At 35.7% G+C, this 24,736-nt stretch overlaps 1 protein-coding gene across 9 annotated transcripts in view; it reads left to right on the top strand.

The window, feature by feature from the left end:
• Positions 1-24,736, top strand: part of RFX3 (regulatory factor X3) — a 294,672-nt gene that overhangs the window by 101,025 nt on the left and 168,911 nt on the right. Inside the window, exon 2 of one of the 9 annotated variants that reach the window (XM_074394751.1) lies at positions 17,087-17,132. The exons of 7 other annotated variants lie outside the window; for them this stretch is intronic. The gene's annotated coding sequence lies outside the window, so the exon portion shown is untranslated. Of the gene's footprint in view, positions 1-115; positions 24,089-24,736 lie in introns of those variants that run through there. One more of the 9 variants, XM_074394748.1, reaches the window with a different exon arrangement.

Below are 24,736 nucleotides of genomic sequence, written 5' to 3'. Positions count from 1 at the left end.
GTAATAGTTCTTGCTTTGAAATTTCCTTTGTCTGATACTGACATATAATATATTTTACATCATTTTAATTTTAATCAGTGTCATATTTAAAGTGCATTTTTTTGTAAACTGCATTTAGTTTGTCTTTGTTTTTTATACAGTTTGACAATCTGTCTCTTCATTAGTATGTTTAAATTGTATTTAATGTTATTATTGATCTGGTTGGATTTAAATCTACTGTGTTGCCATTTATTTATTTATTTAATTTTAAAATTATACTTCAAGCTATGGGATTCATGTGCAGAATGTGCAGATTTGTTACATAGGTATACACATGCCATGGTGGTTTACTGCACCCATCAACCCGTCATCTACATTAGGTATTTCTCCTAATGCTATCCCTCCTCTGGCCCCCTACCCCCCAAAAGACCCTGGTGTGTGATGTTCCCCTCCCTGCACCTATGTGTTCTTACTGTTCAACTCCCACTTGTGAGTGAGAACGTGCATAGTTTGGTTTCCTGTTCCAGTGTTAGTTTGCTGAGAATGTTGGTTTACAGCTCCATCCATGTCCCCGCAAAAGACATGAACTCATCCTTTTTTGTGGCTGCATAGTATTCCATGGTATATAATGTGCCACATTTTCTTTATCCAGTCTTATCATTGATGGGCATTTGGGTTGCTTCCAAGTCAGTCCTGTTGTGAACAGTGCTGCAGTAAACATGCGTGTACCTGTGTCTTTATAGTAGAATGGTTTATAACCTTTGCATAAATGCAGTAATGGGATTCCTGGGTGAAATGGTATTTCTGGTTCCAGATCTTTGAGGAATCGCCACACTGTTTTCCACAGTGGTTGAACTAATTTACACTCCCAGCAACAGTGTAAAAGCATTCCTATTTCTCCACATCCTCTCCAGCATCTGTTGTTTCTTGACTTTTCAATAATGATCACCATTCTAAGTGGCTTGAGATGGTATCTCAATGTGGTTTTGATTTTCACTTCTCTAATGATCAGTGATGATGAGCTTTTTTTCATGTTTGTTGGCCACATAAATGTCTTCTTTTGAAAAGTGTCTGTTGATCTTTTTTGTCCACTTTTCTGCGGGGTTGTTAGGGTTTTTTTTTTTTTTTTTTTTGTAAATTTGTTTAAGTTCTTTGGTAGATTTTGGATATTAACTCTTCATCAAATGGATAGATTGCAAACATTTTTTTCCATCTGTAGGTTGCCTGTTCACTCTGATGGTAGTTACTTTTGCTGTGCAGAAGCTCTTTAGTTTAATTAGATCCTGTTTGTCTATTTTGGCTTTTGTTGCCATTGCTTTTGGTGTTTTAGTCATGAAGTCTTTAACCACGCCTGTGTCCTGAATGGTATTGCCTAAGTTTTCTTCTAAGAGTTTAATGGTTTTACGTTTTATGTTTAAGTCTTTAATCCATCTTGAGTTAATTTTTGTATAAGATATAAGGAAGTGGTCCAGTTTCAGTTTTCTGCATATGGCTAGCCAGTTTTCCCAGCACCATTTAGGGAATCCTTTTCCCATTGCTTGTTTTTGTCAGGTTTGTCGAAGAACAGATGATTGTAGATGTGTAGTGTTATTTCTGAGGTCCCCCTTCTGTTCCATTGGTCTATATATATGTTTTGATATCAGTACCATGCTGTTTTGGTTACTGTAGCCTTATAGTAGAGTTTGAAGTCAGGTAGCATGATGCCTCCAGCTTCGTTGTTTTTGCTTAGGACTATCTTGCCTATACGGGCTCTTTTTTTGTTTCATGTGAAATTTGAAGTAGATTTTTAAAATTCTGTGAAGAAAGTCAATGATAGCTTGATAGAGATAGCATTGAAGCTGTAAATGACATTGGGCAGTATGGCCATTTTCACAGTACTGATTCTTCCTATTCATGAGCATGGAATATTTTTCCATTTGTTTGTGTCTTCTCTTATTTCCTTGAGCAGTGGTCTGTAGTTCTCCTTGAAGAGGCTCTTCGCATCTCTTGTAAGTTGTATTCCTAGGTATTTTATTCTCTTTGTAGCAATTGTGAATGGAAGTTTACTCATGATTTGGCTCTGTTTGTCTATTACTGGTGTATAGGAATGTTTGTTATTTTTGCACATTGATTTTGTATCCTGAGGCTTTGCTGAAGTTATCAGCTTAAGGAGATTTTGGGGTGAGATGATGGGGTTTTCTAAATTTACAAGCATGTCATCTACAAACAGAGACAATCTGACTTCCTCTCCTCCTATTTGAATGCCCTTTATTTCTTTCTCTTGCCTGATTGCCCTGGCCAGAACTTTCAATACTATGTTGAACAGGAGGGGTGAGAGAGGGCATCCTTGTCTTGTGCCGGTTTTCAAAAGGAATGCTTCCAGCCTTTACACATTCAGTATGAAACTGGCTGTGGGTTTGTCATAAATAGCTCTTATTATTTTGAGATACATTCCCTCAATACCTAGTTTATTGCATTTTTAGCATGAAGGGGTGTGGAATTTTATGGAAGGCCTTTTCTGCATCTATTGAGATAATTATGAGATTTTTGTCATTGGTTCTATTTATGTGATAGATTATGTTTATTGATTTGCTTGTGTTGAACCAACCTTGCATCCCAGGGATGAAGCTGACTTGATCTTGGTGAGTTAGCTTTTTGATGTGCTGCTGGATTCAATTTGCCGTCATTTTATTGAGGATTTTCACATCAAAGTTCATCAGTGATATTGGCCTGAAATTTTCTTTTTTTCTAAATTTTCTTTTTCTGTAAGGTTTTTGTATCAGAATGATACTGGTCTCATAAAATGAGTTAGAAAGGAGTCCCTCTTTTTCTGTTGTTTGGAATACTTTTAGAATGAATGGCACCAGCTTCTCTTTGTACCTCTGATAGAATTTGGCTTTTAATCCATCTGATCCTGGGCGTTTTGGTTGGTAGGCTATTGATTTTTGCCCCAATTTCACAACTCGTTATTGGTCTCTTCAGGAATTTGACTTCTTGGTTTAGTCTTGGGAGGTTGTATGTGTTCAGTAATTTATTCATTTTTTTTCTAGATTCTTTAGTTTATTTGCACGTAAGTGTTTATAGTATTCTCTGATGGTAGTTTGTATTTCTGTGGGATCAATGGTGATCTCTCATCTATCATTTTTTATTGTGTCTATTTGATTATTCTCTCTTTTCTTCTTTATTAGTCTGGCTAGCTGTCTATTTTGTTAATCTTTCCTAATAACCAGCTCCTGGATTCATTCTTTTTTTTTTTTTGTAGGGATTTTCGGGTCTCTCTCTCTTTCAGTTCTGCTCTGATCTTAGTTATTTCTTGTCTTCTGCTAGCTTTTGAATTTGTTTACTCTTGCTTCTCTAGGTATTTTAATTGTGATGTTAGGGTATCAATTTTAAATCTTTCTTGCGTTCCGTTGTTGGCATTTAGTGCTATAAATTTCCCTCTAAATAGTGCATTAGCAGTGTTCCAGAGATTCTTTTACGTTGTGTCTTTGTTCTCATCTGTTTCAAAGAACTTCTTTATTTCTGCCTTATCTTCGTTTTTTACCCAGTAGTCATTCAGGAGCATATTGTTCAGTTTCCATGTAGTAGTGCAGTTTTGAGTGAGTTTCTTAATCCTGAGCTCTAATTTGATTGCACTGTGGTCTGAGAGACTGTTTTGATTTACATTCTTTTGTACTTGCAGAGGAGTGTTTTACTTCCAATTATGTAGTCAGTTTTAGAATAAGTTCGATGTTGTGCTGAGAAGAATATATATTTTGTTGATATGGGGTGGAAAGTTCTGTAGATGTTTATTGGGTCTGCTTGGTCCAGAGCTGAGTTCAAGTCCTGAATATCCTTTTTAATTTTCTGTCTTGTTGATCTGTTTAATACTGACAGTGGGGTGTTAGAGTGTCCCACTATTATTGTGTGGGGGTCTAAGTCACTTTGTAGGTCTCTAAGAACTTGCTTTATGAATCTGGGTGCTCCTGTATTGGGTGCATATATATTTAGAATAGTTAGCTCTTATTGTTTCATTGATCCCTTTACCATTGTGTAATGTATTTCTTTGTCTTTTTTGATCATTGTTGGTTTAAAGTATGTTTTATCAGAGACTAGGATTGCAACCCCTGTTTTTTTTTTTTGCTTTCCATTTGTTTGGTAAATATTCCTACATCCCTTTATTTTGAGCCTATGTGTGTTTTTGCATGTGAGATGCATCTCCTAAATACAGCAAATGGGTGAGTCTTGAGTCTTTATCCAGTTTGCCAGTTTGTGTCTTTTAATTAGGGCATTGAGCCCATTCACATTTAAGGTTAATATTTTTATGTATGAATTTATTCCTGTCTTTATGATGCTAGCTGGTTATTTCGTCCATTAGTTGATGATGTTTCTTCATATTGTGGATGGCCTTTACAATTTGGTATGTTATTGTAGTGGATGGTTTTTCCTTTCCATATTTAGTGCTTCCTTCAGGAGCTCTTGTAAGGCAGGCCTGGTGGTGACAAAATCTCTTAGTATTTGTTTGTCTGTAAAGAGTTTAATTTCTCCTTCACTTAATGAAGCTTAGTTTGGCTGTATATGAAATTCTGTGTTGAAAATTCTTCTCGTTAAAGATTTTGAATATTGGCCCCCCCGCTCTCTTTTAGTGTTTAGGGTTTCTGCAGAGAGATCCATGGTTAGTCTGATGGGCTTCCCTTTGTAGGTAACTCAGTCTTTCTCTCTGGCTGCCCTTACTTTTTTTTTTTTTTTTTCATTTCAATCCTGTTGAAGCTGATGATTATGTGTCTTGGAGTTGCTCTTCTCGAGGAATAGCTTTGTGGTGTTCTCTATATTTCCTGAATTTGCACATTGGCCTGCCTTGCTAGGTTGGGGAAGTTCTCCTGGATTATATCCTGAAGAGTATTTTCCAGCTTGGTTCCATTCTTCATCACTTTCAGGCACACCAATCAAACGTAGAATTGGTGTTTTCATATGATGTCATATTTCTTGGAGGCTTTGTTTATTCCTTTTCATTCTTTTTTCTCAAATCTTGTCTTCATGCTTTTTTTCATTAAGTTGGTCTTCAATCTCTGATATTTTTTCTTCTTGATTGATTCAGCTATTGATAATTGTGTATACTTCACAAAGTTCTTGTACTGTGTTTTTCATCTCCATTAGGTCATTTATATTCATCTCTAAACTGGTTATTTTACTTGGCTAGAACCTTTTTTCAAGGTTCTTTGCTTTCTTGCATTGGGTTACAACATGCTCCTTTAGCTCGGAGGAGTTTGTTATTACCCATCTTCTGAAGCCTACTTCTGTCAATTCATCAACCTCATTCTCCGTCCAGTTTTGTTTCTTTGTTGATGAGGGGTTATGATCCTTTAGAGGACAAGAAGTGTTGTGGTTTTTGCAATTGTCAGCCTTTGTTCAGTGGCTTTTCCACATCTTTGTGGATTTATCTACCTTTGGTCTTTGATGTTGGTGACCTTCGGACGGGGTTTCTGTGTGGACATCCCTTTTGTTGATCTTGATACTATTCCTTTCTGTTTGTTAGTGTTCCTTTTAGCTATCAGGCCCCTCTGCTGCAGGTCTGCTGGAATTTTCTGGAGGTCTACTCTAGACCCTGCTTGCCTGGGTATCACCAGTGGATGTGATTATTGATATGGTTGTATTTAAATCTACTGTGTTGCCATTTATTTTTTGTTTGTCCTATCCTTTGATTCCTTTTTCCTTACCTTCTCTTGGATTAACTGAATAATTTTTATGATTCCATTTTATGTTGTTAATTGGCTTATTGCTCTACTTTGTTTTACGTTTTACTCTTTCAGTGGATACTATATGGTTTACAGTATGCAGCTTTAACTTATCACAGTGTACCTTCAAATAATGTATCACTTTATGTATAGTATAAGAAAAGCCAGTGATTCCCAATAGCAACTGGGACAATGGGATAGAGAACCATACTGGAATCTTATTTGACATACATATGGGAGCTTTGAGAATGTCTCATATCAGATGCCTTTCTATTGGCTTTTTGTTCCTCTATTAAGAATACTGATAACATCCTTTCTTTTTCTGGATGAGAACAATGAAGCTTAGGTTAATGTGGCTTTAGTAAATGGCAGAAAGAGGCCCAGCATAGTACAAAGTAATGAATACTGGTCTCTAAGTCAGTTACACCTGGATTTTTACTCTAGTACCCTTGCTTGCTAGATATGTGATCGTGGACAAGTTATTTAACCAGTATAAAGTTCATGCTAAAATATGGAGAATAATCACCTCATAGGGCTGTTGTCCCATGTGCTCATACAACACTTGATTTTTATCTTGATTGTCAAAATTAAATGGGATAGTATTTATAAAGCACCTAGTTAAATTGTTTGGCAGGACTTAAAAAATACTTGTCATGTAAAGATTCTGGAAGTAATTGGCTGACTCCCAAGTAAGTGCTCTTATTTTACTTACATAGTAAATTATCTCTTCAGACTTTAATCAATCCTTCCACCTTGATACATTTTGTGCACATGTTAGAGAAGAAATGATTAATATAGCTGAAGTTACTGTGAGTGGGTATGATAATTAAACCAAATAGGTTCAGGATTTGAAGAGATCTAGGGAGTAAATAAAATTTCAGGAAGGCTAGTGGCTGGGACATTCAGGAACATTGCCTGCTACCTTCTAGGAATTGATAGAAAGAGAGATTGGAGGGTCAGCACTGATGTAGTATGAGAAGGAATATCATCTTGGATCTCATTGTTTGCATTTGCAAAGAGGCACTTTATATTATAGGATTAGAATTTATGTTAATGAGAAGGAGGAGTTGGAGCAAGAGTTTAGAAAGTCATCATGATAAAAGTTGAAAGTAAAAGTTGAAGTTGCAAAATATTATTTCAGGTATAGTGTATACAGAAAAGAACACAAAAAGCAAAGGATATATCTTAGCAGACTAGTCATTGTTGAGGAGAGAAGAGAGAGGAGATAGCCAAGGAGGTTAATGCTTTCCTCATCTTGGAATCTTTCCCAGCATCTAACAGCAGTGGCCTGCCTTTGGTAATGGAGTATTTTATTGAATTTATAGTGGATGTAAGTCTTGTTAGTTTTATTCTTAAATAGATCTGCAACTGTTATTGTGCCTATTATTTTTTAAATACTAGTTGTTGTCCCAGTCGTGGTGGAAATTCTAGTGGTTGGTCAGCCATAGTGGGTCACGCCTATAATCTCTGCACTTTGGGAGCCTGAGGCTGAAGTGAGTTATGAGTGCACTACTCACTGTACTCCAGCCTGGGCAACAGAGCAAGATCTCAACTCTTAATATATATGTGTATATATGCTAATGTTATCTAGTATAATGTGCTCTTTTGGTAGGGCAGCAAATATGTCTTTGGGTCTTTCAACTAGTATGAATAATAAAAGCTTAACTCTATTGTGTTTTTAATTTCTCACTGATTTTGCAAGATCACGATTTGACTCTTAAGATCGACATTCTCATAACTTAAATATTTCAAATATGAAAGGCAAATTTTTTTATTTTAACTTGGAAATATAGAAAACATTAAAAATATTGTAAGCAGACTAAAATATGGCAGGAGCATAGACTTTACAGTCAGATGTATGTCCTGGTTTTGTCTTTTGCCAATGTTGAGCTCTTAGGAAAAATATTTGATCTTTCTGAAACTCAGTGTCCGATTTCAATAAAGTACACAATGGACACACACATAGTTTTCACATAAGGTTGTTAAAAAGTGTTAGGTTTAGTAGCAGATATATGGTAGGTGTTCAATAAATAGCAGCTTTTAATGTTTTTAATAAGATGTAACTGAGAAGGTAAAGGTGAAAGAAGATAATCTGGATTCATTGGGAGAGTATAATTTTTTTTCTTTTCCTAATTTATTACTTAGTATTCGTCCTTCCACACTGGGATATTATTGAAAAAAGCATAAAGGTTTTTCCCTTGCAGACTTACTAACAGTTGTCAAGAGAACTGCTACACTGCAGAACTTAGCTTATATTTGCTACAACTGTCTCTCCTCTAAAGGCGTTAAAGCAATGAACTGTTAGAATAAATTCCACATTCAGGAAGCATTTGTTCCTCGTCTTCAGAGCAAGACGAAAGAAACAGGGATGAATTCTTTAAAGAAATTTTGTCTAGGATCTGCAGTAGTTTTAGATATATTTCTTTATTGAAGTTCTTTTTTTGTTGTTAAGTTAAACATGAAAAAGTGCACACTCTAAATACTAAAGGTGGGCCATTTAAAAATAAAAGTGTTCACTTCTTATTAGCTTAAACAAATCATAAGCTATAATACAATGTTCCTAAAATATTAAACTCTCATATAAAAATTATTTGATTATGTATTCTTGAGAAGGACCATAAATTACCTAAATTATGAGTTGTTTATTAAGTCTTATTCATAGTATTTCACAAAACAATTTACTAAGTGAATTGAATGCACTGAAAGAGTTCTACTTGGTATGCATTACGTTATGCTTTAACAAGTATTTTAATATTCTCTTAGGAAGATGCAGATGTTTCTATTTGGGAAATTTGGATTAAGAGCTGGGACTGGTATTCTTAGGAGAGTAGGTCGAACTAAAAAAGAATTCTATCTTGCTATAAAATGACAATTTTGTAAAAATTTCTGTGTATTCTCAAAGAAAGAGGTTTTTAGGTTTTCCTGTTAAATCGTGAATATTTTCTATATATAAAGCCTATGTTTTAACCAGTTAAAGACGTGTGATTTGTTAGACTCAATATAGAACACATTAGAATCTTATTTTCTCAAGTTACCTCTTCTCTATGGTTATCGATTTTTCTTCAGCTCCATTAAATAATAAACAGATTTTCAACATTAGTGGTAGGTCTATTAATATTCAGTTTGGAAGAAAAAGGAATTTACCAGTAGAATTGCCACCATCAATAATTTTTAAAAGTAAGAAATTTGCAGTTTTTTCCTGGTTATTCAAAGCTAGTTATAAATTTCCCTCTTTCTAAAAATAACTGTAACAATGTTGGTATGCTTAAAAAATGGACTGCATCCTATTATTTTAAGCCAGGTGACAGCCTTTATTGCAACCACATTGCATCTCCTAAAGCTACTCTGAGCTTCAGGAAATGCCAGCTTCACCTTTTGAACCTTTCTTTTATAACTTTTACTTACATATTTACCTTAGGAAGATGATGTTTTTGTTTAGAGCCCTCTCAAGAAGAAAAAATAGCCAACTGAATTAATATATCTTTATTAAATGGTTTGAAGCCTTTCTTTTACTTTTCTATAGGTAATTACTATTTATTTACTTAAAAATAGTTACCTTTGAGTCAACTTAAGAGCTCTATTTTATAATTCATAGTATTCCTTACAAAGTGGCATGGCAGAGCTTCGTTATGGATATTCAAATAGATCTTGGCACTAAGCATGACTCGGGATCACCCTGAAGACCTTTCCAACCTTAGAATTTGTGAGCTTACATTTCTCTGAACATAGTCAGATAAGGTAATACAACATGGTTAATGTTGACCTTTAGTGGTCTTATTATAAGTGGTTCTACTGTACTTTGGAAAGTACAAGCCAGGAATTCTCAAATCAGATACTGATCTGATTTCACAGCAAGATTTGTTTTGAGACACTGAATATTTTGGCCATGTGGCTTTCATATAAGTACTGAAAATAGCTTAGCTGTTGCTTTTGATGTCCATAATGTTTGAAATGGTGTGACTACGAGATCCTCTGGATAATGTTATAATTAGTTGTCCAGATGTGTGAATATAATTTCAAAGAAGAAAGTGATACAATTGAACTGCACGCCTGACACAGCTTATATATGTAGAGTATTTTGGAGGAACTGTTGTGTAGCTATTGTGGGGCTGACTAGGTCCTTATAATTGGAGGTGGAGGGTAGATAGAGAAAGAACAAGAGGCCAGTGTGGCAGCTCATGCCTGTAATCCCAGTACTTTGGGAGGCCAAGGCAGGCAGATCACTCTAGGTCCGGAGTTCAAGACCAGCCTGGCCAACATAGCAAAACCTCCTCTCTACTAAAAATACAAAAATTAGCTGGGTGTGGTGTCACATGCCTGTAATCTCAGCTACTCAGGAAGCCGAGGTGGGAGGATCACTTGAACTCAGGAGGCAGAGGCTCCCCCAGGCTGAAACCTCATCTCCACTAAAAATGCAATAATCAGCCGTGCTGGTGGTGGGTGCTTGTAATCTTAGCTGCTTGGGAATATTGCTTGAACCTGGGAGGTGGAGGTTGCAGTGAACTGAGATTGTTCCACTGCACTTCACCCTTGGCAACAGAGCGAGACCCTGTCTCAAAAAAGAAAAAAAGGAGGAGAGAAGGGACCAAGAAAGAGGGAAAGAGGGAGAGAGGAAGATGGATTGATTCACTGTCCTACATTTAAGAAATTTCTATTGCTGTCTTAACTGAAAAAGAATTTATTTTTTCATTGTTGAGTAAACTTTATAGGGAAAGAGAATGGAGTTTTCATATGTAAATAACCTTTCAGTTTTAGTTAGAAAACACCATTCTTATAAATTTGCATTGTGAGAAAAGTGGTTCCATGTACCATGAGAAGTAATCAGCTCATATTTGTATGTGATTTTGAATATAGTATATAATATTAGCTAACTGTTATGGTACAACAAGAATATCATTTATATTACCTTCATAAGAAAGGCTACATAGAAAGTATAATTTTTGAGTCGGTTATATTGGGAGGTGTTGCTTCTACCTTGCTTTAATACCATATTATAGAAATACTACTTTTATGTAAATTAGGCATGGACAACTTACTAGCTAGTAAAAACCAATAGTATGCATCAGATGATTAAGGAAATAAAGCAATATGGTTGATTTCAGAGTTACATTTATACAAAGCAGTTTTTAAATATTTTTAAAAGAATTCATGAACATAATATGTAAAGAGGTAATTGCAAAACATTTTAACGTGGATAAATAGTACTTGTTGTGGAAAGCTTGTAAACCTGCCATCTAAAACAGATTTCCCTTATGAGCATTTCATGCTGTTTGACAGTGAAAAGTGCACCTTGTAAAAGCTGTTACACAAACCCTTACATTGAAAAGGTTTCCATCTCACACCCCAAAATTACACTTATTTGCTGCAAGTGAAAATTCAGAATGTGCTCCCTGTTTATTTTAGTTGCAATTACTGTTGTGTTGAATTTTGCTTTTTCCCCATCCAGGAAAACTAGAAATTATTCTATTTGGTTTCTTTATTTCAGTGTAAATAGAGTCAGTTTGCGTATTATAAGTGACATCCAGAGATGATGTAATAATAAAATTCTGAGCCTAAAACACTCAGAAACTCTGAATAATAATAAAATACTGAGCATGGAACCCCAAGATACTCCATGTAAAGTATCTTGATAGATGGAGAAAAACAAGTTGGCAAGATGGTTCAGAATTGTTGTAGAATATAAAATCCCATGAGCCATTTTAATTGATAGACACACACACACACACACACACACACACACACACACATGAGTTTTCCTCAGTTGAAATCTTGTTAAACACCCTGAAACAGAGTCTTATTCATTTATGTGAGAAATAAACTTGGAAATGACAAAGAGAAGCTCTTATTTTAAGATTACATTCTCCATGTTATATGAATATTTCTTTCATTGTGTGGTAAGCACTTTGCGTGTCTGTAAGGCTTTCCTACGTCTGAGTGCCTTCCTGCTTCTCTTATTAATCATAGTCTATTAGAAAGAGCTTTTGACTGGGATTTGGGAGTCTTGAGTTCTAATGCTAGATCTAATACAAAGAATACATTTGGTTGATTTGTCTCAGATTCTCTGTAAAATGGGAGTCTGCACTGGATGGTCTGAATACTTTTAAGCTTTAAAGGGCTGTGATTTTGGAAAGCAGGCCATTTATCTGAAAACCAATTACTCCATCACCAAAAGAAAATTAAATTCAAGGAGATGTGAAGAAAATAAGAAAAAAAAGAAAATTTACTGGATGATCAATTCACTGAATAGTTCTTTTAAAATCAGTTTGCTGAAACATAAATTCACTGAATAGCCATTTTGTTAAATTTACCATATACTCTGATTTATCATTTTATGTAATGACCAGTTTTCTAAATTATCAACTACCTGAAATGTGTTTTTGTTAACTACATACAAAGTTTATCACAAGTCATGCTGCATAGAATAGCTGCAAAAGTTTTTGAAATTTTTAGTGAGAAGTAATTATTAAATTTTAATTTGATTTTAATTTTTCCTTTGCAATTTCAACTGTGATATTTTACAGTAAAATTATTTATCAGTCTAACTCAGCTGAATGCCGGTTTTATCAGTGATATTTCAGATACTAATTGCCTTTTATTTACTTAAAACAGAAGCAACATGTTCATCCAGTCCAACTGTTTAACAAATATGTGAATTAATGGAAGTATAGAATGTATTTCAGTGGATAGAAAATGTGTTAAAAGAAAGAAATCTTCTATTCTATCATTCACACAGTTTTTGGTATTCAAAACATTCATAATCCTTTGCTTTAAAATAAACATATTCTGATCCCTGCAAGTTGTTAGCCCAGAAAATAGCAAAATTACAGAATATAACATGGGTAGGCCACAGTACTGGATTACAACAATATTTCAGAAAAATTAAAAACTTAAACTCATCAATTTAAATATAAAAGAATTCTTAAAAGATTCTTTGAAACGATTTTATTCAGTACAAATAGGTGTTAACAATATAAATGGTTAAAAGAAACAAGCTTTGAGTGAATGGGCAATTTGGCAAAATAAGTTTATTTTTGGCAAAGTAGACCTAGTTTTATCATACCCCATCACCATCTCTGCCAGAAATGGGGAAAAAGAAGCAGTAATGGAAGACTGCTACTGTGTTTTGAGTTGGGATACTTTTTCCTCAGTCACCCCCGTAAGCCAAGTTGAAGCCATTTGAAGATCTTCTCCCTCTGTGTTTATTTGCATGTGCATGTGTGATGTACTGTGTAGCCAACTTAACTTTTGATACCAAAGACCTGTGTGTGTGTGTGTGTGTGTATGTGTGTGTGTGTGTGTGTGTGTGTGTTTGTGTGTGCGTGCGTGTAACAGGAAAAGGGGAATAGAGAGAGACACAAAGACAGAGAGAGAGGCAGATATCTCCTACAGCACAGAACTTTTGAAACAGTGAAGTAATAACAATAAAAAGATCTGAGTGAGACTTGAAAAATTGCTTTCTACTTCCCTGTGTTTGTCCGATCTTTTTAGCAAAATATGTTCTATATGAGCATTTGACTAAAGCAACAAAATGAAAAGATCAGGGTATATGATGAACTGCTTGGCATGTATCAAGGAAGGGTGGCCCTGTGCTCAGGCTAGAATAGAGATGTTAGTTGTACTGCAGGATTACTTATGGCATTGCTATGGGGCTTAATTACCCTGAACAGTATCTTTGGTTTACAGCCTTCCTTAAACTTCTGTCTGCTTCTCAATTATTGCCCTTGATGACGATGCCATTAGGAAACAGTTAAATACTGTTCTCTTGCTATTGCTGAATGCAATTTGTGATCAAATGTAAAGGTCAGGGAACAACAACCCCTGGCATCTGTGCCAGAGACCCACTGAAGCCAATCTGTTGGTGAATGAACTAGTTGAGATTGCCCCTTCTTTTGGCTTCTTGAGAAGCTGCAGGCAGTCATTTCTACTTTTTTAGAAGTAGGCTTGATGGTGGCACATATACATTGTGAAATACTATACAGCCATAAAAAAGGATGGGTTCACATCCTTTGCAGGGACATGAGTGAAGCTGGAAACCATCATTCTCAGAAAAGTAACACAGGAACAGAAAACCAAATACCACATGTTCTCACTCAGTGGGAGTTGAGCAATGAGAACACATGGGCACAGGGAGGGCAATATCACCCACCGGGGCCTGTCAGTGGGTAGGGTGCTAGGGAAGGGATAGCATTAGTATAAATACCTAATGTATATGATGGGTTGATGGGTGCAGCAAACCACCATGGCACGTGTATACCTATGTAACAAACCTGCACAGACTGCACATGTACCCCAGAACTTGAAGTATAATATAAATAAATAAATAAAATTAGACCATCTATATCAATGTTTTTAAAACTGTGGGCCTATGCAAAATTAATACTAAAGGGCTGTGACCAGTACTTTAAAAATGAAAGAAAGAAAGAAAAAGAAAGAAGGGAAGAAAGGAAAAGCAAAGAAAGAAGTAGGCTTGATAGTATGTACCTAAGATCTCAGCTCCGAGATTTCAGAAAGAGAAGATACTGCACTGTGGCACATTGATTTTTAACATTTTCTGAACGCTAATTCAAATTCCAACAAGCCTGTCTGTATTGATGCTTCAGCAGAGGTAGTATAGAAACTGAATATTCCATGGTTCAGTTATTTTTATTAGTCTTAGCTGAGATCTACAGAATAGACAGTCATCTTGTCAGGTCCTCGGCATTGCTGGAAATGAAATTAAGATATTTTTTAGGGGATGATCTATCATGGAAAACTATTGACTGGATTAAAAAGTATTAGGGTAATGTAAGTCCCATAATATAGGAGAATTAAAACATAGAAAAGGCTCTAGACAGGACTACATAATAGTTGGTGCGTTAAACATCTAAATTGTCGTCATATTATTAGCTTAATACTGCATATGGCTAGGTTAAAAAAAAGAATGAAACAAAATGTTGCTCCTTGACTTAGAACAGGCGTCCCCAAACTTTTTACACAGGGGGCCAGTTCACTGTCCCTCAGACCGTTGGAGGGCCGCCACATACTGTGCTCCTCTCACTGACCACCAGTGAAAGAGGTGCCCCTTCCTGAAGTGCGGCGGGGGGCCGGATAAATGGCCTCGGGGGGCCGCATGCAGCCCGCGGGCTGTAGTTTGGGGATGCCTGACTTAGAAGGTGGTATAGCCTATTCAAGTTCTCACTCTGTCCATTTCTAGTTATATGAAGTTATATGACCTTGGTGCTGATAGAATTATTTAAATTCTATGCCTCAGTTTCTTAATCCATAATAAATGGGATAATAATAGTACCTACATCAGGATTTCTGTACAGATGAAGTAATATATGTAAAGTCCTTACATAAATGTGTTAATTAGTAACTAGAGGCTTCTTAGAGTACCTTTTTTTTTTTTGGTAGAAAGTTTCAATGATTATTAAGAGAACATAGAAGAATATCAGTTGAATGTTACCAAGCTCAAATAAATTTCAAGTGGTTAATTAATGATGAAGTCAGAACAATTACTATTAGGCTAATTACTTATTCTTAGCATTTGAGCTTTGAAAATTAAAGATCTCTGAGTGCTTCTATCTCACAAAAACAAAGGAAGCATACCAGGCCACTTATTCTAAGATGACATGGTTAGAGCATTGGATCTGATTCCACAATTCGGTGAATCAGGTGTACTTATTAAAACACAGTAAATGATATGTCAGAAGGTTCAGAGCAATAGCTGAAGACTTCATTTGTTCATTTGAGTTTACTTAATCCTTATCTTGTTTCTTTATTTTAAAAAATTATACACAAAATTTTTTTGAGTCTTTTAATTCTTTGAATATGGGAGATGTTATAAAATTTCCATTGTAATAGAAATTGAACATGAAGTCACATTAGAAAATTAAGAAGAAACAGTAACTTCATTTAAAATGACTGTAATATACAATTATGTTTATGTAGAATTTTAAAAATTATATTGAATATGCCTCGGATACAGCATATTCTAATAGTAATGTTCCAGTAGGATCTTAAACTCATCTTCTTTGGAGATTGTTCATTCAACAAATCAAAGATTCTATGTATATATTGGGCACTGTGGCTACACGTGTAGGTGAAAAGATAAGTATAGTCCATTTGTTCATGGAACTTATAGTCTTGTTGGAGAAACAGTTACACTATAGATGTGATAATTGCTGTGTACTGAGTAAAGATAGCATGCTGTAGGAATACCATGAGGACACCAGATTTGGACTTGTTAGGAGCAAGGTGGAAAAGTGGTGGTTGTTTGGGAATCTGTCAGGGGAGAGTAGGCTTTCTCCTGAGACCTGAAAGACAAAGTGAAGATGAGAGAAGGTAAGAAGGAAAAATTGTTTCAAGCAGAAGAAACTGCCTGTTCATATGTCCCCAGGGTTGACTAGGCTTGGTGGCTCACTCCTGTAATCCCAGCATTTTGGGAGGCTGAGGCAGGTGGATCACTTGAGTCCAACAGTTTGAGACTAGGGTAGGCAACATTGTGAAGCCCTGTCTCTACAAAAAAATCCAAAAAATTAGCCGCTGAGCATGGTGGTATGAGCATGTGGTCCCAGCTACTCAGGAGTCTGAGATGGGAGGATTACCAGGGCCTGGGAGGTCGAGGCTGCAGAGTGAGCCACGTTTGTGCCACTGCACTACAGCCTGGGTGACAAAGTAAGGCCTTGTCTCAAGAAAAACAAAAATAAAACAAGACAAAAAAATGCCCCAAGGTTGGAGAACAGTGTAGTTCCATAGGCTGGACCATATATATTCTTGAGAAGACAGTAGGCAGGAGCTATATTCTGAAGAACCTCCTAAGCCTTGTTAGGTAAAGGTTTGCAGTTTATCCTGAGGGCACTGAGGACCTATTGTAAGGAGTGGCTTGAACTCTAGGGATCTGTGTGGCAAGATGTAGATATGTGGGTATAATTTTGAGATGTAATTAGGAAGCAGACTCAGTAATTTATTAAATTTGGAAGATGAGAGAGAAAGAAGTCTGGCTCTTACTTTTAGGCCTCTTTGAAAAAAAAGGATGCCAAAATGACTGGATCCCAAGATTACCGCTTTTGTCTTATGCTGTCAATAGAATCTGAACTCATTAAGGGCAGACTGTGTATCCCCCAAGGCATGTAACAGCAGTTCATGGCAGAAAGTTTAATAGAAAGGATGAAAATCTAAATTGACTTTTGATGATTTCATGTGACCAGTTGGACTTGTAATGATGATAGGCTATTTAAAAAGATTCAATAGGTCGTTAAAAATCTGGAACTGTAGCTCAGTAGAAGGAAGGGTATTGACTAGAGCTACAGATTTGGAAATTATTCACATACAGATAATAGTTATTAGTGGCTAATCTCTTTAAAACAGACTGTTGAGAGAGCAGAAGGAATACCCCAGCTCAACTCTTTTTTTTTTTTTTTTTCTGTTCAAAGGGAGGAAATTAAACTTCTGAGGAAAACAGAAAGACTGGCCAGACAGGTAGGAAGAAAATCAGAAGAACTGAATGTATTGAAAGGCAAGAAGGAAGAACTTTTCAGTAAAAGAAATTGTCTTTGATTTTAAGTGTAATTTGATAGTACAATGAGTGAGGAAAATAAGAAAAAGTCATAGAATTTGCAGACTAAGAGATTCTTAGTGACTTTGGAAAAGATGATCTTCTCTTGGAAGGATGTGGCAGAAACTAACATGGTGTTAGGAGTTGAGTAGAATGGGGAGAAATGAAGACAGTGACTGTAGATAACTCTTCTGAACAAGTTTGGTGATGAAAGAAGTGATTATATTATAATTAATGTATTATCAAGGATAAAAGAAGAGTATTTTCCCCATTTTAATCTCCATGGAAGACCACCAAAGTATAATGAGAGAGAGGAAAATGAAACTTGTATGTGAAAATTCACACTTATCTAAAATATTGTATGACAACTATATTTTTATAAAGAATTTACAGTGGATTTTGAGCTTTGTAATAAACCCAGTTAAGCCTATTAACTAGAGATTTATGAGATAGCCTAGGATAACCAGCTTTAGATGACATACCTGTACAGTAAGGAGGTTTTAAAGGAATTAGTGTTTCTGGAGGCAAGAAAATGCTTTATATTGAATTGGAGGGACAGCCATATGTGGAGTGCATCACCAGTTCTCATTGATAAGTACTAGTAGAACTGTTTTTAATTCAATGTAGTTGACTTATTTCAGATTTTACTGATTTTTACAGAGAAATAATTTTTCTGTTAAGTATCTAAATTTAACAGAATTGGCTGTAGACTTTAATCTGTTTTCATTTTTATCCTTTGGCTAAGTCTTTATTCCAAGTGTATGTACATATACATTAATATAATGAAAGTCAATGTAAAACTTTAATAGCATTATGTTTTACAGCAAGTGTTTTCAGAATTTATGTGTATATGAATATATAGAGGTTTTTTTGAGGTCCACTTACCCATGTTCACTACATTTGCCAGAGAATGGCAGTAATGAGAATTCAGTTCTTTAAGATAGTGTACATTTAAAATGGGGTGTATTATTTCCATTATTAGCAGTGTTATTATAAAGTATTATTTTCTCCTTTTAGATGTGTTGATCTCTTTGAGCCTGTCATTCGAATAGTTAGGAACTGCAAAAGACTATTCTGCACTTTTATAAAAAGAAAAAGAGATGAGAGAGAGAAAAAAATTATTGTGTAGGCAAGATAATCTAAGAGGAACAGTGTCACTGGAGTCTTTTCTGATATGAAGAAAATTAAGAATTTCTATTCTGGCTGTCACTCCCTGTAAAATCCAAAGGAAACGCTGGTGAAACTCTGGTGCAGTACTGCCTGCTTGTTTATTTTTTGGCTGTGTAAATAATGCTGCCTTTTAAGCTAATCTTTGCCTTCCCTTTGCTCCTGTTCTGTATGTCTTTTCAGCGGTTTGGCTTCAGTGTTAAGGGGTTGTTTTATTTTAGTTTTTGGTAATTAGTCCTTTAAGATAAAAATTACAGTAATTTCATTTTTTCCTTGAAGTAATTGTTTTTCATAATCTATTCTGAATCAAGGAAAGAATTAGTTATGAGAAAATCTTTGAAAAGTGAAAAAAGTTACCCAGGCAACCTGTATATGTTACCAGTGTGCTGATTAATCATCTTCAGCATTAATCACTGTCATCAGTTATCACAAGATGACGACTGCTGAACAGTCTACACTATTATCATTCCATCACTTTTCTACAGGTCAATTTAGTACAAAGATTTATTGTACACAGTCATGAGGATTATGACATCAAACCTAAATAGGTAGTACTTTTATAATACAGAAAATCATGAATTTTCTTTTTGCATTCCTCATTTACTTGATTTATTGATTTGATAAAGCCCTATGTTGTACAGTGAATAAATGTTTCACAAAGATGTGTTTTAAATAAAGAAGGGTTGGTGTTTGACTACAGTTTGTAGCTTAACTAGTTTTTTCATTTGTCCTGGGCGAAGGTGGAAGAAAGCCAAGTGTTTTATATTTGTAGGTAAAGTAATCAGCTCAATATATTTTTTGCCAGAGTTCAACACATTCAGTTTAGTACGTGACTACTTATGTATGTAATATGTATATATGCATTGATAATTTCTACTGTGCTCCGTCATTTTATCTTCCTTGAAGTTGCCCATGTCCTTAAGGTTTTTTTTGTTGCTGTTGTTAGAGTAATCTTAATATTGTTTATTATCTACTCCAGAATATTCAGAATTGTGTATATTTTATACTAAATTTATGTTAAATATCAGTAATTTCCTTCCCAAAAGCAGTGCTCATTTTAGTTGTCTTAATTTTAATAGAAATCTTAATTGCTATAGGCACTATATGTGCTACTATTATTTTCCAACATTTATTTAGGAATGCTGAATCAGCATTAGTAATAAAAGTGTTATGCTGCAAAACTTCAATTACAATAATTTTGAGTCTTTATGTAAAAGCACACCAACACACCAGTGTTAAACTCCTTGTTCCATATTTTAAAAATAGTAATTTTCAACTGCAAAACATTTATTTTTTCTGTAAATGGCATTTCTATGATCTTATGTTGAACCAGGTTTCTAAGACTCTTGTAAATAAGTTATTCTTGAATATGGCCACATTTTAGATGTCATTTATTTTTACTATACTCATTAAGTATTGTAATAATTTTGGTTAATTTGGTTCAAGTAGGAATTGGAACTAGCATCTTTTGTCTTTCTATGCTAAGGAAAAAGGAAGGAAATTCTCTGTTGTGCTTGAAAATTAAATTACAGGTCTTTGTTTTCTAGACTGAATTAAAACCTGTTACACTCCTCAGTATTACAAACAATACAGGAAGTATAGTGGAACCAAACTTTTCGGTCGTGTTGCCCTTTAGGAGAGCATATTATTTCAGGATGAAAGATCCCAATAAAAATTAGGTGGATACTACCTATTTTTAAGCTAGCCCAATAACAGAGTTCTGTTTGATAAGTAATTGATTAGGTCAGACTATTAATCCATTTAATCTGGCATGTACATTGTGAGTGATAAAAGGAATCCAACTGTGAATTTGAGTGTATTAAATAATCTTCAGGAAGTTCCACAAAGAATATTTGAGTGCCTTAAAACTTGAAATAATGCATGTTTGTTCCAAACACATTTGCTTTGCCTGGGTTTTACCCATCAGGTTGAAGAAATGCTAATCTTGTTCCATTCAGCAGCTGGGTTTTTGCAATATCTTTTCCTTCTCCTAGGGGTTAATTAGCCTTCTTTCAAATTGTGGCCTATTTAGCTGGAGATTCGCATGATTCAGCCAGAGCTGGCTGTACAAAGCAGAACCGTTAACAGGCGGGTGTGTCCAACTGCTTAATTAGCCAGAATAAAAAGGTCCTTTGTCAAACAAGCATCTGTTGCTCATGACACACCTGACAGCCACATTAGGCGAGGATGACTAGACTGAAATTGTGCATGTCTCTCCTGTAAGAATATACAACTCATTTACATATGGGTGGCATCATTGACAAACTGCAGGGGTTTATTTAGCTTATCAGAATGGGTTAATGTGAAGGCATTTGTGACTGATAAATATCACTTAAAAGGAGGCTGTGAAGGAACTAAACTAACCAAATTACTCCCAAACATAAACAAAACACAACACCAGAAACCACTGCCTGATGAATGGGAACACCTCAAATGTACTCATAAGCTATTATGCTGGGAGTAAAACAAAACCTAAAATGGAACATGCTAGGACACTTCTCCCATGTGACGATCCTTACTTTGCAGAAATGTTGGAAGGCTACCAGAATACTATGAGTGTATCAGTGGGCTTAAATGATCTGTTTAGTAAAATTTGGCAGGAGGGTTGTACTCCTCAAACATGCTTTAACATTCTAATTGATCTGCTGTTTTATCAGGTCTTCATAATTAATCAGTAAAAGTGCCTCTGGAAAAATACGTATTAATTGGCTTTTATGGCCTCGGTTGAAAGAGAAGAAATATTTCCTAACTGGTATTAGAGAAAGGGGATGTCTTCTATTATTATTGGAAGTGTAGACTGTATAATATGGATTTAGAACTTCAAAGATTGCTGTCCAGACCAACAGTTTCTAGCTTTTTATTTGAAGCCCTGTTTTCATGATATTGCAAAGCAGTCTATGTAGTGGTTGACATCACACACTTTAGAGTCAGACAGACATTAAGTGAATTCAGGCTTTCTCTCTTACCAGTTGTATGACTCTGGGCAAGTTATTTGATTCCTTTGTGCCTCCGTTTCTTTATTTGTTAAAACGGGGATAACCGTCCATTGGGGGCTCTTCTGAAGATTGAACTAGAAAATGTGTTTAAAGCACTTAACCTAGTGCCTGGCACCAGAAAAGACTTTATTAAATGAGAGGCCCAATTATCTTATCAATCTGTGGAGGAGATGTGATTGATACCCTCTAATATCATAAAGGTTGGCAAAGAGAGCCTCCTTCTCAAGGCCAAAGATAGTGAAATCAGAGTAAAATGAGATTGTTTCTATGAAGGAAAATGGAGACACAAAAGAGAGGCTAAGTTTTTATCAACTGGCGTAACCCTATAGTCCAGGAGCCAAGTAAATCAGACCTATGAGCAGTAATTTGGGAACCAACAGAAAATACACTAGGACTTGGCTGATACTTTGTGTTATACTCGTTGTGCAGGACTGGGCTTTATGTAATAGTTTGAATATGGTTTGTAGATAGAGCCAGAGGCTAGGTGGACAGTTCTCCATGACTCTCTGGTTTTATGTTTTATAACCATTGTTTTTTACCTATCTTATTTCCCCTACTGTATTCTATAAAGATTCCTCCTATTAAATAGTTGACATCTTTTTCTTTTTTCCTTTCTCATTCTAAAAATTCATCAGTTTGCTTTTCTTTACTCTCTTTACTTCTCTTTATGGAGTGTCTATATGGCCTTGGGTAAGTGATGTAACATCTCTGGGCCTCAGTTAACTCATCTTTAAAATGAGGAAAATTATAGTTTTAATCTAGTGATACATTTCTAGCAGTAAAATGGTCTAAGCTTGGGTATTACTTTTCTGTATAAAGTTAGTATAAATGTTATCAATATTGTTTTAAACCCAAAAAGCAAATTTTTACTTTCAACCTTTATTTATAGAAATAGATTTCTGGTTACCCTCAAAAAGTCACAAACTCAAATGCCTGTAGAGGCCAGGCAATTGAATAGAGTATAGCCATTTAAATAATTTGCCATAATATGTGCTCACCTTTTTAAATTTTTCATATGTTTTAAGAAATTCTGGAAAATTTTTTGGGGGGGATTTGTCTTGTTTTGAGACAGAGTTTTGCTGTAGTTGCCCAGGCTGAAGTACAATGGGCGATTTCAGCTCACTGCAACCTCTGCCTCCCAGGTTCAAGCGATTCTCCTGTCTCACCCTCCCTAGTAGCTGGAATTACAGGTGCCCACGAGCATGCCCAGCTAGTTTTTGTTGTTGTTTTTTAGTAGAGTCAGTGTTTCACCATGTTGGCCACGCTGGTCTCAAACTCCTGACCTCAGGTGATTCACCCACCTTGGCCTCCCAAAGTGTTGGGATTACAGGCATGACCTACCACACAGGGCCCGGAAATTTGTTTTTTAATACAAAGTTTTCTGATTTTTTTAATGTTAGCAATGAAGAATTTTATAATCACGCTGAGTCAAACAAAACGTGAGCTGGGAGTTGAATATAGTCCATAGAAAGCCAGTTTCCAAATTATGCCTTTTATCTTCTGATATGCTCTGTCAGGTGACTTATTGGGAGTTGTTACGAATAACTTTAAAGGTAGGTTTAATTTTTAAAGAGAACTGTTTTCTTTATGTTCTTTGATGTCTTTAATCTAAAACAGTAGATGTCAAAGTATGGGTCATATGCCAAAAGAGTATGCAGACTAGTCTGCAATAAAATGTATGCACAAACAAGTTAGCCTCTGGAACATTCCCAGCCAGCTCTGGGAGAAATAGGAGGCAGATTTAGTGCGAGTGACATCATTGTAAAAAACACTTGTACTCTTAATTGAGCAGCTTAAAGGAGAAGCTATAACTGGCAATGCTGTCTTCCTTATCTGCACTCTAAACTTGACAGAGGCCACCAGCCATCCTGAAAAAAAAAAAAAAAAAAAACCTCACAGAAGATGATATCTAATGTCTGGTTCATTCCTTATTCTTTGCAGAAAAGCATTGCCTCACTCTTTTTTTTTTTTTTTTTTTTTTGAGACGGAGTTTTGCTCTTGTTACCCAGGATGGAGTGCAATGGCACGATCTCAGCTCACCGCAACCTCTGCCTCCTGGGTTCAGGCAACTCTCCTGCCTCAGCCTCCCGAGTAGCTGGGATTACAGGCACGCGCCACCATGCCCAGCTAATTTTTTGTATTTTTTGTAGAGACTGGGTTTCACCATGTTGACCAGGATGGTCTCGATCTCTTGACCTCGTGATTCACCCACCTCGGCCTCCCAAAGTGCTGGGATTACAGGCTTGAGACACCGCGCCCCGCCTGCCTCACTCTTGCTAATAGTTCCTCTGCTACAGCACAAATGGCATATAAATATATACTAAATCAAAGGACCTTGGCTTTTGCTTTCTTTTTAAAAAAGGGCTTTATTCTCCCCACCGTCTAAGATAGAAGGGGGAGGGAGAGGCACAGGTTGGGTTCTTAATGTGTGTATTCTCTCCCCAAATTTTGAGAACTATTGGTCTTCCAGTAATACTTATTAGGCAAGTATTTTGTGTAGTAAAAAGTACTGACATTGTTAAACATTTTTGGTCATTTCTGTGATCTTAACGCTAGTTTAAAGGGTGTATGTGTGTGTGTGTGTGTGTGTGTGTGTGTATCTGTGTGTGTTTGATCAGTACTACATTTAAATAAATGACCCTTTGTTGGTGAGATTTCACATCAAAATCTGGATTTTCAGCTTCTTTTGGAAAATGGAAGTTTCTCACATACTCATGGTACGCTGGAGCTGAGCATTGGCTAACCTATCCAGGAGTATTAGCCACTGTCTTTATAACTTTCCTTTTATTTTGTAAACCCCTAGCCACCTTTGCTCTTTGTGCCTAAGGTTCTTCATCTGTAAATGCAGATTATAGTCGTACCAACTGAATTGGGTTGTTACATGGATTAATTTTTAAATTAATGAATATATCAAGCATTTAAAAAGAATCCTTAGTATGTCAAACAATCAATGCTAGTTGTTACTGCTAGTTGTTACTACCTTTTGTATGTACAAAGTTTATTGTACTGCTTTAGGGTTTGACTAACAAAAGAGTGAGAAAATAATCACCTAAAAAGATGCCAATGTCAAAGTCTAGAAAGAAAATTAAGCACAGATACCGAGTGAAAAAGCCCAGTCCCAAGTATACTCCTGTCACCTTGAACAAATCTCTCGTCTCTGGGATTTAGTTTCCCCATTTTTAAAATAAGAAGAATAGATGTGTTGTCTTCAGAGGTCTGTTTTTGAAATTGAATATAATTGAAGGTTTTGGAGAAAAAATTAGAAGTCATGCTGTGACAAAAGATGCCAAGAGGGGTTAATTTTCTCCTTGAAAAACTGAATACTCTTTCAAAAATTTCTTTGGGAAAATTAATGTTCACTATAT

The sequence above is a fragment of the Saimiri boliviensis genome, chromosome 2, assembly GCF_048565385.1.
Source record: "Saimiri boliviensis isolate mSaiBol1 chromosome 2, mSaiBol1.pri, whole genome shotgun sequence".
Classification (NCBI taxonomy): domain Eukaryota; kingdom Metazoa; phylum Chordata; class Mammalia; order Primates; family Cebidae; genus Saimiri; species Saimiri boliviensis.
Note: the sequence above shows the minus strand (reverse complement) of the source record. Positions and strands in the feature narration are given on the sequence as shown.